This window comes from Chrysochloris asiatica, unplaced genomic scaffold (assembly GCF_000296735.1).
Source record: "Chrysochloris asiatica unplaced genomic scaffold, ChrAsi1.0 scaffold00008, whole genome shotgun sequence".
Classification (NCBI taxonomy): Eukaryota; Metazoa; Chordata; class Mammalia; order Afrosoricida; family Chrysochloridae; genus Chrysochloris; species Chrysochloris asiatica.
Genome location: NW_006408526.1, coordinates 20,982,593 through 20,997,673, shown reverse-complemented (window position 1 = coordinate 20,997,673; position 15,081 = coordinate 20,982,593). Strand labels below are relative to the sequence as shown.

General features: G+C 44.8%; 1 pseudogene; it reads right to left on the bottom strand.

The window, feature by feature from the left end:
* LOC102814882 overlaps positions 1-3,850 on the bottom strand; it is a 10,781-nt pseudogene extending 6,931 nt beyond the window's left edge.
* Between the last annotated feature and the right edge of the window lie 11,231 nt (positions 3,851-15,081).

The following is a 15,081-nucleotide window of genomic DNA, read 5'->3' as shown; positions in this document are numbered from 1 at the left end:
AAAAAGAATAATAATTATTATTATTTCATTTCAGAAGTCCTTCCCAGGTTCCTTGTACCTGGTTTGATTAATTTTATAACCATCTCTGAGCTGAAGGGAATGAGGCTATCAGACACCTGCTCACCACAGCTGAACCTACAGAAAGATGTAATTATTTAGGAAGCCAATAGATGGGAAGGTATTTTTGCACTAAGAATAAAACGACTTTGGTCCTACTTTTAGCTTTGCCATTAGTAACTTCAAAACTTCAAATTATCACTGTAATATAGGTACACAGATCCCTGATCTACTCACCCCACTTAATTGGACAGGAACTAAATGAAATTGCATATGAGCAAAAGTGTTTTCTGTTGTCAAGCCTTCTGCACACGTAGGGAAGTTTTATTGTGTTAGCTGAAATTCTGCACATGGACGTACTAACTTCTCCAGTAAAAAGTAGTACTGTAGGTGCTACATCCCATAAAGCTCACACCTGAACTCTAACCTCTGAGCAAAGGGTATCAATCAGCATTCCTTGAATAGTTGGCTATTAATACCTAGGCAGTATTAACTTTAGTTACTTTTTACAAATACTGATAATAGCTAACACTTATTGAACACTTACTCTATGGAAAGCACTCTGTAAAGTGCTTACTTTACATGCAATAACTCAATCAACTCTCACAGAATCCTATGATTCCCAATTGAAAGATGGGACACCAAGGTAAGAGAGACTGAGTAATTTGCTCAAGGATGGTCACTATGGAGGAGCTGATAATAGGAACCCGATCTATTTAAGTTCTAGAACTTGTGATCCCAGCTACTGCATAGTTTGCCTCCTCTCACAAAGACTCACTTCATGAAGAAATTGAAGAAAAACTCATTGTGGGACTGATGCCAATAGGCTGCAGAAAAGACTAACCCTAACACAGGCAATTTGGGTTCCACAAGCAACTGCTTGAACAAAGCTTTCAGCTAAGAAATGCTCTCGGGGTAGCTAGCCCCACCTTATTTGATTCTGTGGTTGGCATGCCATTGGCAAAACTTACCCGCTTTAAGAAGGTATATAAAGTGTCAGGGTACTCTATGATTGTTCAAATAAATTTTGTGATAACCTAGAACTACTACTTCAGGCCTTTTTACATCTTCAGGAAGTGGTTCTATATTATAAGCTATCTCCTTGGCAGAGATGTGGCTGGCTCCTGCTGCTCAGAACTTTCAATGGCTACTGATTTACAGATTTGTAATGGCTAATGATTAATGACTGAACCACAAGGTTGGCGGTTCAAGCTCATCAGTCGCTCCTTGGAAACCCTATACAGGGTCACTGTGAGTTGGAACCAACTTGACAGTACTTAGCAACAACAATATGCAATTAATGAAGAGCTGTGGCACTGTAGGATAAGCACCGGACCGCAAGGTCATTTTGAACTGCAAGGTTAGTGGTTCAAATTCACTAGCCATTCCTCAGAGACCATATACAGGGGCCATATGAGATGGAACAGACTCAATGGCACTTAACAATAGCAACAACAGATCAAGAAATGGGAGGATGCTTCAAAAGGTGGTATCCTTGAATGACTGCCTAAAATGCAGGGAATTTTTGGGAAAGTTTACCTGATTGAACAACAACCTACTTACCTTCTGGCTGTTCCACTCCCTGCAGGGGACCATAAAGTTCTTTATATTTAAATCTGATGCCTGAGGGAAGGACTCCCTTCATAACTGAGCTTTACATCATGACCCCCCAATGGCTCTCTGTCTTCCTTTGGAGAACTGGGATGAAGTTAAGCATTGAAGCTACGAGAACAGTTGCGGATGACCATCATGGGGGTGGTCAGTGGGATCTAGGGTTGAGTGAGGTCCACAGGCTGGGGATAAGTGAAGGGTTTATGCTTACGGTTCCCCCTGAGGCTGCCTGATGTGCCCTTCTCTGCTGCAGCAGCTCCTTGACCGTGATCTTCACCCGGACACCTTGATACACCTTTGGTTTTTCTGGGGAAAGGCAACTGAGTCAGTGGTCAAGTTCAAGGCTTCGGTGTCAGATTGGGGAATGGGGTCCTCTTTATAGAATATGGCACCTGTGTTCAGGTCTCTAGGTTTGAGAAATGCAAAGAGAATGTTAAAAGTACTTCAAAACTCTCAAACTGATAACGAGAGACTGGGTGGGTCTCAGAGCCCTGATGGAGACAGAACCACAGAAATCTGTAAGACTTTATCCCTAGGCTAATAAGGGCACACAGCTTTTCTTGCTTGGAAATGTGGAGGTTACGCCAGGGGAACTCACCACTCCTGGGTCCAGTCACAGGTATGGGGAGGTCCCCAGGGCTGGAGTGAGGGAGTTCTCTCTGGTCTATAGAGGCCGGCCTAGCCACCACACTGCAATGTTCCCACTGGGGTGGTAGTTTTGAGTCCCTTCCTTCATCACCAGGCCAGGCGTGGCTTCTACAGGAGGCTCTGACCTTTATGTGCCCTTGGTCTGGAATCCAGCCCTGGGTCAAACGCCAGGCAGGTAGTGTTTGGCAAGACCTGGCCTAGGGTCCTGTGATGGACTTGACAGACTGATCCTAGTAGTAAAGGGGCCAGGCCCAGGGAACTCCCTGCTGTCTTTTTTTCCTGTGGTCTCTCTAGCCCTTTTTCTCTGCCTTTCCCATTCTACATCTTTTCCTCCTCCCTCCTTTCGTTCCCTGCTTCGGCTCTCCCCTTCTGCTGGTCTCTCCCCACCCCTCCCTCTCGGCAGGCTTTTCTCGGCTGCGCGCCGCCCTAGAGCACCACGGAGGCTCCGGGGGTGAGTCCGCACAGTGCGAGCTCCTGGGAAGGCAGTCCCGAAGCTCCCGAGGACCGCGCACTCCGCCGGGTGTCCGGCCTCGGAAGGGGCCGCCATCCAGGCTGGTGGGCCTGGCCAGCTCAGACTGCCATGCTCACGGGAGCAGTTGAGCGTGCACCGGAGGGGTCTTCGGGTAGGGAATCCTCTGGGAGCCGGGAGGGGGCCACCGCGGCCGTGGGTCCCGTGGAACCGCAGTGAGTAGGTTCGACCCAACGGCTAGGCCAGGCTGGGTGGTGATATCTTTTGGGGGTGTCCGCAGGACCCCAGTGGCACTCCAGCCCTAACCTCGACCCGAGAGTGAGCGCTCAGCTGAACTGCGCGGGGAGGGGCTGGGCCCCGCGGCTAATCCGGCTGCGCCTTCAGCCTAGGACCCAGGCTACGGTGTCCAGACCGGCAGCGCCACGCCTGGCCACCGTGGGGACCGCAACTGGACAGCAGGGAGCCCCCCGGGCCAGTTCCCGGAAGCTGGGGGGGGTCTCCCCAGGAAACGAGGTTGCATTGTTCCTAGTTCAGACCCAGGGAAATCCGCGCAGACCCGCAGGGTCTGGGCGCTGCGCCCTCTTGGTGGTCCAGTCTCCCCCTCAACTTCCTTGTCCTGGTCGGGGCTGCGCGGGCAGCGGGAGCGCCTCGGGGTCCACACAGGACCGCCCCGACTCAGCTCTGTGACCGGCGCGCCCTCCTAGCGTCCCGGGATCACAGTGAGCCTCTAGCTCCCCCCGCCGCCGCTTCTGGGCGCTCAGAGTCCGCGCCGGGAAGTCCCAGAACGCAACTGGGAAAAAGTGGGAGGGCGGGCAGGGGACAGGGGTATTCGGATAGCCGACGTCCGGAGAGGCCAACTCGGCCTCTGGGCCTCTGCCCTGGGAAGCAGGCGTCCAGTGGAAGCTACTATAGCGTGGCCTTCTCGTGATCCCTGGCCCTGACTTGCCGGCCCTGACTTTGTGCCTCTCTGTTCTATGCAGGAAAAGCTGTGGAAATTCACCCGGATCTCAATGCCCCTGGCCCGTGTGACCCTACCCCAGAAGAAGCAGTCCAGTTACCCGACATCGTGGTCAGCTGAAGCTGGGTCGGTGGCTGGATGTTGCAGCTGCAGAGATTCAACGCCTAGGAGGGCTCCTGTGCAGGGAGAGAAGCAGAGATGCAACATTTTAAAAGTTTCACAAAGCATCCGGCTGCACCAGGGCCCCTGGAGCAGGAGACAAACAGAATTAATGTTTTATACCTTCGGGTATAGGTTTGAGTTTTTTCCCCCTCATGCCAAGTATTTAAAACCTCTAGAAACCCATGATTTGACAATCAATGATTGCGCGATACTTTCAATTTGAATATTCAAAGGCTTAACAAAATGGACTATCTTCTGCAGAAATGCTGCATACAGTCACCCCACAGAGAGTCCAAAGAAACAGGGAGTGAGACCCCTTGGTATCCTGGCGCTTGCTTTTATTGTATTTTGAGCATTTTGTCCACCTTCCCACAGACAGAGCAGGTGTTCTCAAAGATGGGCTGTATTTCTGCCTCAAAGGCAGCTTTTGGGGCCGGAGTGATTTAGGCTGCCCTCCAGGACCACCTGAGCCAGGCTGGCTGGCCAGATTGATAACTATGTTCCTAGTCTTCATTTTAAGGGGAAATCTCAGGTTTTGGGGAGTGAACATGGCAGCCAGGGGATGTGTCATGGCCAGGAGTGACTCTGGGCCCTGAATGCAGGTCTGAGGCCTAGTGTAGGCCTTCTCCTCCTGGCTTCAGCTGGCCACATGCAGGCTTCCCTCTTCTTTTCATTCTGCTGTCTGCCTGGGCCCCTAACACTGGGGACTCAGCACAGATGTCTGCCCATTGAGACCCTTGTTCCTCTTTGGAGCCATAGGCCTCACCCTCGACCCTCGGAGACTTTCTGAGGCCGGTGGTTCTTAAGTGTGGAGTTTTCTCACTTTTTTCTCCATCTCTCCTCTTTCTCTCTCTATAGCCATTCCTGCCTTTTATTTATTTATTTATTTATTTATTGCTGCAGGAGTAAATGCTGAGAAATGGTGACAAGCTTGGCTCTGGCTCGTTGTAGCTGAAAGGAGGTTATGGATTTGTGGTCAAGGCTTCTCACTTTGGGGTGAGATGCAGGAGGAATTTGTAGTTCAGACCTGACCCCTCACAGATGGCTTGAGACTCTGTTGGATCATCTCCAACTACTAGCTGTGTTGCTTCTGTGTGGTTTAGAAGCCTGAGGAGTAGGTATGGTCCAGAGAGGGAGTGAGAGCCAGGCCAAATCCTCTCCTAGTCCCCTGAGGGAAAGGGAATACAAGAAAACAGAGGGAAAAGACTGAGGAGAAGCAGGGTGGGGTTCCCTGTGCAAATAAATCCAGATTTCCCCCATAATACCAATCCAGGTGACAGGTATGGGCCTCTCACTCAGTTCTCTGAAAGTCTAAAAGTGTATTTAGCCCCAGAAAAATATCTGTGTTTGGTGTATGAAGGACCATATGGAGATGATGAACAGGTTCTCTGAGTGGTAGACAGGGAAGGATTTGCTGGGCAGAGACTGTTCAGCTGCTGAAGCCATGTCTTGAGGCACAGGGTATGTATGTCCCAGAGCTGGAGTCTGTCAGCCTCTGAAACCACCTGAGCCAGCATCCTGTGTTTTCCTGATGAAAGTCCGGTCTGAGGACTAGATCTTGACAAGAGGGAAGGACACAGGGAATGGAACCAGCCCATAGTTCCTCTTTTCCCTGCCTGGGCACTGCTTCTTCTAAAGAAGGAACAGTGGGCCAAGCCGTGTCTGCACATCCCCATTGAGCCTCTTCCTGGGCCACTGCTTTGAATTGTTGGTGTTGTTAAGTGCTGTTGAGTCAGTTCCAACTCATAGCCACCTTGCATAGGGTTTCTGAGTGCTTGGTGAGCTTGAACTCCCAACCTTGTGAATCAACCAACTTTACAGTCTAGTACATTAACCCACAATGCCACAATAAGATTCGTCTTTGAATTACGGATGGGCTTTTGCCCCCATAGTTTCTTCTTTTCGTTATTTGTCTTCCTTTTTGCTTTAATCTTATGGTTGTTGTTTTTTTTTAATCTTCCTCACTGTCCATTTTATTGTCTCCCTTTGTCTTTATTTTCCTGTTACCTTAATGTCCTTCTTCCATTTCTGGTCTGTGTTGCTCCAGCCGCTTTGCTTTCCATGTCTTCTGGGGTGCTGTCTCATTCATTCAGGCTTGTCTTTACATGGAGATGGTTGGGATGGCAGAAGGCCATTACTTTCCCCTCAGCAACGTCTCTGCAATTGGTGCTGACTTGGATATGGGTGTGGTGCTGTGCGTTAATGCACTGGACTGCAAAGCCAATTTGAACCACAAAGTCGGTGGTTCAAGCTCACCAGCTGCTCCTTGGAAACCCTATACAGGGTCACAATGGGTTGGAACCAATTCGACAGCACTTAACATAACACATAAACATGAGTACTCTGAAGGGCTAGGAGAGATGAGCTCCATGGAAGTCACAGCATCTGTAGCAACAGCAAAGAATTCTGTGTCCCTCCTGCAAGAGCCTCTGCCTGAGACAGGACGGCTGTCCTGGGGGCATCCGCTGGGCCCGTGTCTCTGGGATGGGCAGCCACTTGCTCAGTGCTGTTGTTGGCTAGCGACTTTAAACAACTGGCCTTTCTAGCCCTAAGCCCCACTTTGAGAAAGAAGTCCAACAATTTTTAACCCAACACTAAGGAAGTTTTAGTTTCTGCTCTTTCTATAATTTCAGATCCTCACACCTATGCTTATAGGAGCAGTAAGGGAGACCTCTTTCTAGATGGATTCTGCAAGTCCTCCTTACAGTTCTCCTATGTGATGAGGGTGGAGTAATCAGGTTTACACTGAGACCCTCAAATATCCCTAGGATTGGAGGTGCATTCTTGGGGGCCATGATTTATGGAGTGCTTGCTGCAAGCCGGACACTCTGTCATATAGTGTTCCCATTTCATAGACTAGGAAATAGGCTTGAGGAGGTCAGCATTTTTGCCTAAGATTATTGAGCACATAAATGGCAGAATTGGGACTGAAATTTGGTTAAGAAGTCTGATTCTAAAGCCCTTGCTCTTCACCATTGCTGGGTTCTGCCTTCTTGATTTTTTTAAACAGAGGCTTTCAAACTTATTTGGCTCAGTCCACAAAAAGAAATTCGTTTTATATGTTCATGTACTATATAACAATATTCATATTTAATATCTATATATTTCTTTAAAGTTTTCATAAAACAGGGCATGTAGATGTATGTGTGGCATTGTATTTTCTGTTTTATCTTTTCAAATTCATTTGACTTATTAAAACTTTATATTATTGGAATTCACAATATTAATTTCGCGACTAATTAATGAACTCTGGGGTGTAATGGTGGTTCAGCAGTAGGAATCTCACCTTCCATGTGGGAGTTGTTGTTAAGTGTTGTCAAGTCGGTTCTGACTCATAGTGACCCTGGATAGGATTTCTGAGGAGCAGCTGGTGAGTTTGAACTGTATACCTTGTTGCTCAAATTGACCTTGAAGTCCAGTGCTTATCCTATGGCTCCACACCAGGACTGGGTTTAATTCACAGCCAATGTACCTCATGTGCAGCTACCCCTCGTCTGTCTTTGGAGGCTGTGTGTTGCTATGGTTCTTGAACAGGCATCAGCAGATCTAGACTAAGACAGACTAAGGAGAAAGATCTGGATGTCTACTTCCCAAAATCAGCCGCTGAGAACTCTATGGATCCCAATGGTTCAATCTGCCAATGATCTTGGGGTTGGTCCTGGACTAGGTAGGCAGTGTTTCTTTTCAGTGTGTACAGGGCCCCTGTGAGTTGGGGGCTAATGGTAGCTAACAACAACAACTAGTGAGTTGTAACTAGTTTAGGAAGAACATGACATTTACAATACATCAGCACACTTTCCAATGTTGTGTGTCTGACAGTATTCTGGTCTGCTCTGGTAGTGTAGTGGTTACGAATCAGGCTGCAAACAGCAAGTTCAGCAGTTCGAAACTAGCAGCTGTTCCGCAGGAGAAAGATGAGGCTTTCTGCTCCCGTAAAGATTTACAGCCTTGGAAACCCTATACAGGGTCACTATGAGTCGAAACCCACTCCACAGCACATAACAACAACAACAACATTGGTTTTACTATCAGTATGTGTGAAGAGATTATGACAAAGCAGCTTCCTGATGTGAGAGTGTTCTGTAAGGCTTAGGAACTCCAGAAAGGGGAAGAGAAAGTGGATGCAGGTGAGAGTGATGGTTTATTAAGCTAATTTTACTTGATCCCTATCAGACTGGGAACTCTTCCACCCTGCAGAGTGCTTTGATTGTCACATCTTGGCTGCCTGCTCTGAAGCCCTGACAGTCTCTTTGGGAATTTAATAAAAAATCTGATGGGGGTTTCAACAGGTTTAAGGGGCTCACTTGCTTGAAAATATAGTGTAAGATCTGCCTGTTTGGATGATGGGAGGAGTTTCTGAGGTGCTGAGGGTGTCTTAGAATTTCATTCCAACATTTCTGTTGGTGGTGGTCCAACTTTGTCTCCATTGCTCCTGGCCATCAGTGGATGTGTGTTGAGTCATTAGAGCACACTGTTTATGAGGCAGCCGCCAATTCCACTATTGGACTGTTTTATATAATTATTGATTGAGCCAAAGTCCAGTTAGATATATATTGAGCACCAACTACATTACCAGGCACTAGTGATACAAAGATAAATAAGACATTGTTCTGCCACCAGCTGCTCTGTGAGCAACACAGAATCTCTCTTCTTGAAACTCCAAACAGTTACTTTTTCCATTATAGGTTTGTTTGATTCATTTGTTGGCTCATTCATTCACTCCCCATTTACTTGTTCATTCATTATAGATTAATTAACGACTCTAGTGTGTCCTGGTGTTAGGTGCTGTTAGCCTCCCTTATCCTTCCACACCCCAAGCCTTCGCTTTTTGAGGCTGACCATCTGCCGTCTCTTCTGTTTGTCACACATGATAGTTTTTCAGATCCCTGGGCCATCCTTGCTCAGAAACCCTTGAGTTTGTTACTGATCTTCTTAAAGTCAGTCAGCACCCAGAATGATGGATATAGGTTACTTTTCTTCTTAAAGTTTATTGTAACTGAAATTTTATCACAGGCTTCTCTATATGTGAATGACACTGCAGAGCATTATACTGATATATACTCCACAGAGTTGGACAGTCGGAGACTCTGTTGGATATGGACACATGAACACCAAAGACGTTCAATATAAGGAAAAGGAGCAGCTTAGTCCCTCTAAATTTGACTATGAGCTCTAAATTCTTTACTGATGCAAAGTTCTTTCATCATCTTGACTTTGGGACACTGTTACCAAACCATGTGGGAAAGATCAAGTTCCAAAACTTGAATACATGGAGGAAACAAGTGCTTATTAGACCCTAGAGTGAATGCTTGGTCCCTATGAAAATAACCAGGAAGACTACTAAATGAAGGTGATTTAATAATTTGTTGCCAGTAAATCTCTTCCCATAAGATGTATTCAAATGTTTAACTTTTCCTTATGATGTTTCCATGGGAACAGCATTTGATCATTTATTATTTAACTAAGGAAAATCCCATCATAATCTGCTCTAAAAGTACGTCTTTCACTTAAAAAAATTTTTTTTGGTTTGTTTTGCAATGTTTAAGACAAAAAACTCTACAAAAAACAGTGATGCAAACCTGTAAGTATATGGCCAAGGTTAAGAAAGAAACCATACATACAATTGGAGGGATCTTTCATTTAGGGTTATAATAATTTACTAAGCATGGAAACTTTTGAAAAATTCCACTTAAGACATTTCGTTAGGGGAACGGTTAGAAGGGACATCTATCCATTTTCCTAATACAAAAAAAAGTGAATTATTAGATAGTGTTTCCACCCCCCCCAGCTCTTTTGTAACTTGTAAAATTCTTTGTTTTTTTTCTTCCTTTTGGCTTGTGCATGTTGCAGATTTACACATGTAATTCAATACCTCATCTATGGCTTTATCAGGGGTTATGATTAGAGGATACTTATGTATCAGAGATAAAATATAACCTGATATAATTTATAAATAACTGTGGAAAGTTTGATTGTTATTTAGTTAGCCTCATTGTTGAGGGTTCTAGGTCCTGAAATACAGCTCATGTTTGTTTTAACCACACCAGAGATAGCATCAAATAATGAATTACTTTTATTTATAAGGCCTCTTACCAATATTCATAAGTCTTTCAGCAGCTACTTTTTCAGAAGCAGACCACCTTGTCTTGCTTGTTAATCTGTCTTAGTCTGGAAGCTCTACTGAAACTTGTCCACCTGGGTGACCCTACTGGTATTTGAAATACTCCTGGTATAGATGCCAGCATCACAGCAACACCCGAGTCACCACAGTATGACAAACTACCAGATGAGTGGTGGACAGGATTGGACAGTGTTTCATTTTGCTGTACATAGGGTCATTGTAAGTTGGAACAGGCTCAACAGTACCTAACAGCAACTTAACAATATGTTGTATTAAGGGCCAATGCTAAGTAAATACATACTTTTTTTCTCAGTGCAATTTCAAACCATTAGTAATTTACCTTTTTAAAAGACGTGACAAATGCTTAATCAATCATTTTAAATATATTGTCACTAAAGCCCAATAGCCACTTATTGTCAGAATGTGCAGGGATAAAGGTTAATCAATACGATAAACACTAGACAACAAATCATAAAGTCCAAGGTTCAAGCCCGCCAGCCACTCCTCTGGGGAAAGATGAGATTTTTCTGCTCCTGCAAAGCTTTGAAGCCTCAGACAGTGTTGCTATGAGTTAGAACTGACTCAACAGCTCTTAGCAACAAAAACAACAAATCCATCATCTTAAATATATTGCTACTAAAGCCCAGTATCCACTTATTGTCCGATTGTGCAGAGGTAAAGACTAGTGTTAAATACTAAAGATGGTGAGGATTTCTGCCTAAACTGATTTCCGAGGTTGCCACTTCCAAAGTCAAGATCTTAATAATTATTCCTCTTTGTGGCCTAGTCTTAGCTCAATTTGACAAAGGTTTACTGAGCACCTATAATGTGCTAGGGACACAGGTGATCTATTCATCCCCTGAGGACTCTCTCTAGCCAGAGAACCACTGTTTAGCTAGTGTGTATAGTTTTACCTGGTGTGGTGCAGTGGGCTAATACACTGGACTGCAAGGCCTGTTTGAACCATAAGGTCAGCAGTTCAAATTCACCAGGTCCTCTGTGGAAACCCTATTCAGGGTCTCCACGAGTCAGAACTGACTCGAAGGCACTGACCACCACCTACAGAGTAGGATAATGCACAGGACCACAAGGTCAGCTTGAACCACAAGATTGGTGGTTCAAACTCACCAGCTGCTCCTTGGGAACTTGTCACAGGGTCACTATAAGTTGGAACCAACTTGATGGTGCTTAACAACAACAGATGCCAGGTGTGGAGTTGTAGAATAAATATTGGACTTCAAGGACAGTTTGAATCAGAAGGTTAGCTGTTCAAACCCACCAGTCACTTCTCAAATACCCTATACAGGGTCACTATGGGTTGGCACCAACTCCACGGCACTTAACAACAACAACAGAGTCCATAGACCATGAGCCCCAGCACACAATGGTTAAGTGCTCAGCTTCTAATGAAAAGGTTGACAGTTCGAACCCTCCCAGCAGCTCTGTGGGAAAAAGATTTATGATCTGCTTCATAGTGACCCTGTATAGGGTTTCCAAGGAGTGGCTGGTGAGCTTGAACCACTGACCTTGCGATTTAAACCGACCTTGTAGTCCAAGGTATTAACCCACAGCACCACACCAAGACTCCTTAGGTAATGATTTTTTGTTGTTGTTGTTAAGCGCTGTTGAGTCTGTTCCGACCCATAGTGACCCTGTATAAGGTTTCCAAGGAGCAGCTGGTAAACTTGAACCACGTGCCTCACGGTTCAAGTGGACTTTGCATTCAGACAATTGGTATTTAGCTTCTTTAAAATGTTGTGTTTTTTTTTTATTCCTGATGAATAAACACTAGTCTGTATTTACAAATGGACTACAATGAAAGATTTCACATTGTGTATATGTGAGTATGTGTGTGTGTGTGTGTATGTATAAAACTATTGGGGTTGGTAATTCCTCTCCCTTTTGTTGAACTTCTTTATAAAGTTCTTCTGCCACAATAGCACTATCATGTTGTAGTCTTTGAGCTGTAGCAAGTCATAATGGCCAGTTAAAAGCATTCATTACATAAAGGCTGTTAAGTTGTGGTTTTCTTCTCTTATTCTTCGGGGTTTGAATAACATTGTAAAAGACACAACAAACACTTTCAGCATTATGCTAGAATGTCTGTTTACAGTGATTTGTGTGTGTGACAATTATCGATATTGTAGCTTTTGCATTTGCAAATTTTCCTTTCAAATTTTATTTTTGTGACAATATCATCTAGTCAGTTTTCAAAAACTTGGCATTACCATCTCTGCCTACTTCCAATCTTAAATACAGTCTGTCCCCTGGCAGTCACTGATGGAAGTGAATTTTTGAACCCCAACCTTTCCTTTGCTTTGGCTTTCCTAGGAAAGCTATGAGTCAAAGTATAGCAAATTGAAGGAAGGGGCACGAGAAAAACATGCACAATTGGTGTTGGCACTGTGTGTTATTACGCAAAGATAGCAGCAAGTAGTAGAAAACAAAAGGCACTTGAATGAGAAAAGGAATCTCTAGGTGATACATATGGCTAAAGCACTTGGCTGCTAACTGAAAGGTTGGAGGTTTGAATCCCCCCAGAGCCACTTTGGAAGACAAACCTGACAGTTGCTTCTGGAAAATCAGCCACTGAAAATAGTGTGGAGTACAGTTCTACTTTGACACACACGAGGTTGCCAAAAGTCGGAATCAACTTGACAGCAACTGGTTGATGGGAAATGCCTTAAGAAATTGCCATGAATCCCCAGGGCATTATTTTGTAGTTTGATTTAACTTTTTTATTTAATGAAGTATTATAAATTTCAGAGCCATGAGAGAGAACCAACTATATGTAACATTGTTGTTAAGTGCCGTAGAGTTGGTTCTAACCCATAGCAACCCTGTATAGGGTTTCCGATGAGCAGCTGTTGAGCTTGAACCTTCGACTTTGTGGTTCAAACTAACCTTGTGGTCCAGAGCATTAACCCATAGCACCACACCGGGACTCTGTACCATTGTTGTTGTTATGTGCCGTGGAGTCAGTTTCAATTCATAGCGACCCTGTACAGGGTTTCTGAGGCTGTCAATCTTTATGGGAGCAGAAAGCCTCATCTTTCTCCATGGAACAACTGGTAGTTTTGAACTGCTGACCCTGAGGTTCTCAGCCCTATTCATAACCACTATGCTACCAGAGCTCCTTCTATGTACCATAGAAACCTATTTCTAAGCTAGATGTAATTCTTAAAAATCATTTTCCATTTGAAATGATTGTTATCCTCCCCCCTCTCCACCCATTTAGATTAGATAACTGAAATGGCATAGAGAGAGCATGGACCTGTGTATATCTTCTTTTTTTTTATATATAAGCCCTCCCTCAGTGAACTCAGTGAGTGCTACTCTGTTTCAAAGTTGGGTTGCTGGGAGATGAGAGCCAGCTCATCCTTAGGTTGTTAGGAGATGAACATCATATATGAATGGGTAACAGCCAACTAAGAGAAATGAGCAGGTCTGCCATTTAGTGTTATAATCAAACAAAAGTCAAAGTTATTTGGACATAGAGTGAGGATTTATACAAGCACGACTGTGCTTCTGATGATTCTGATGATTATAAGTCTTACACATCTAGATCAAGAAAAATGGTTTTGAGAGGCTGGTGAAGGTCCCTGAATCTAGAGGCAGACCCAACTCTCCTGTTTCTGATCGAGAGGCCTACTCTCCAGGTCTGAGGGACCACTGGATGACAGATGGCTCAACCAGGGAGGTTGGGAACCAGGCTGGAGGTGCCAAGCCACACTGGACTTAATAAAGAGCAGCTCCTCTAGCTTGGTGGAGCAAATGCAAATGGTTAAGTGTTCTGCTGCTGAGCAAAAGGTTGGTGGTTCAAGCCCACCCAAAGTTGTCTCTTAAGAAAAGTCTGTTGATCTATTTAAAAAATTTTTTTTTTTTTTTTTTTAAATCAGCTATTGACAGCCTTGAGAAACACAGTTCTACTGTTACACATATAGGGTCACCATGAGTTGAAATGGACTCAACAGCAACTGGGTTGGTTTTCTTTCTTCCCTGCTCTTCCATAGTGGAGATTGCCCCATCCATTGAAAAACACATTGGAGGGGCTTCAAAAATTTCATCGAAAAATGAAATTAAAAGATAATGGAATTTTTTCATGAACTTTTTGAATCTCCTTTGTATTAAGCAAATTAAAGGTTAACTACTCTGGTAGCGTAGTGGTTACGAATCGGGCTGCGAACCTTAAGGTCAGCGGTTCGAAACTACCAGCCACTCCGCGGGAGAAAGATGAGGCTTTCTACTCCCGTAAAGATTTACACCCTCGGAAACCCTGTACAGGGTCGCTATGGGTCGGAACCGACTCGACGGCACTTAACAACAACAACAACGACCAAAAAAGGAGCTGGTGGGAGAAGGGCTTAGAACAGGAGACCTGGGAGAGTGGTGTCCAGCAGCTGAGGACCACAAACTTTATTTTAAACTATTCCACTTCGTATATTCTCTCAGGAGAGAGCTGAAGTGAGGTAAAGCCAGGTTCTTCTTATTAATTTTATTAAGTGCTGTTGAGTTGGTCCCAACTCATAGTGACCCCTAGGGTTCCCGAAGAGCAGCTGTTGAGTTTGAACTACTGACCTTGCTGTTCAAACCGATTTTGGGGTCCAGTGCATTATCCTGTAGCACCACACCAGGACTCCAAGTTCATTAGCCAAGAATTTCCACTGCTATTCCATAAATTTTAATTTTGCTTAATCAGAAAATATCCTGGAACTACTGGAGAAGAGGAATATCCATTATTTATTTCTAAGTGTGGATGAATCCTTTACATGAATTTCTGGATTCCTAGGTAAGGAGCTCTGGTAGCATAGTGGTTACGAATTGGCCTGTGAACCGCAAGGTCAGCAATTCGAAACTACCAGCTTTTCCGCAGGAGAAAGATGAGGCTTTCTGCTCCGGTAAAGATTTACAGCCTTGGAAACCCTGTACAGGGTCGCACAGGGTTGCTGTAAATCGGAACCGACTCCACGGCACATCACAACAACAACATCCAGCTTGGGTAGCTGGAGTCCTGGTGTGGCGCTGTGGGTTAATGCGCCAGACTGCAAAGCCATT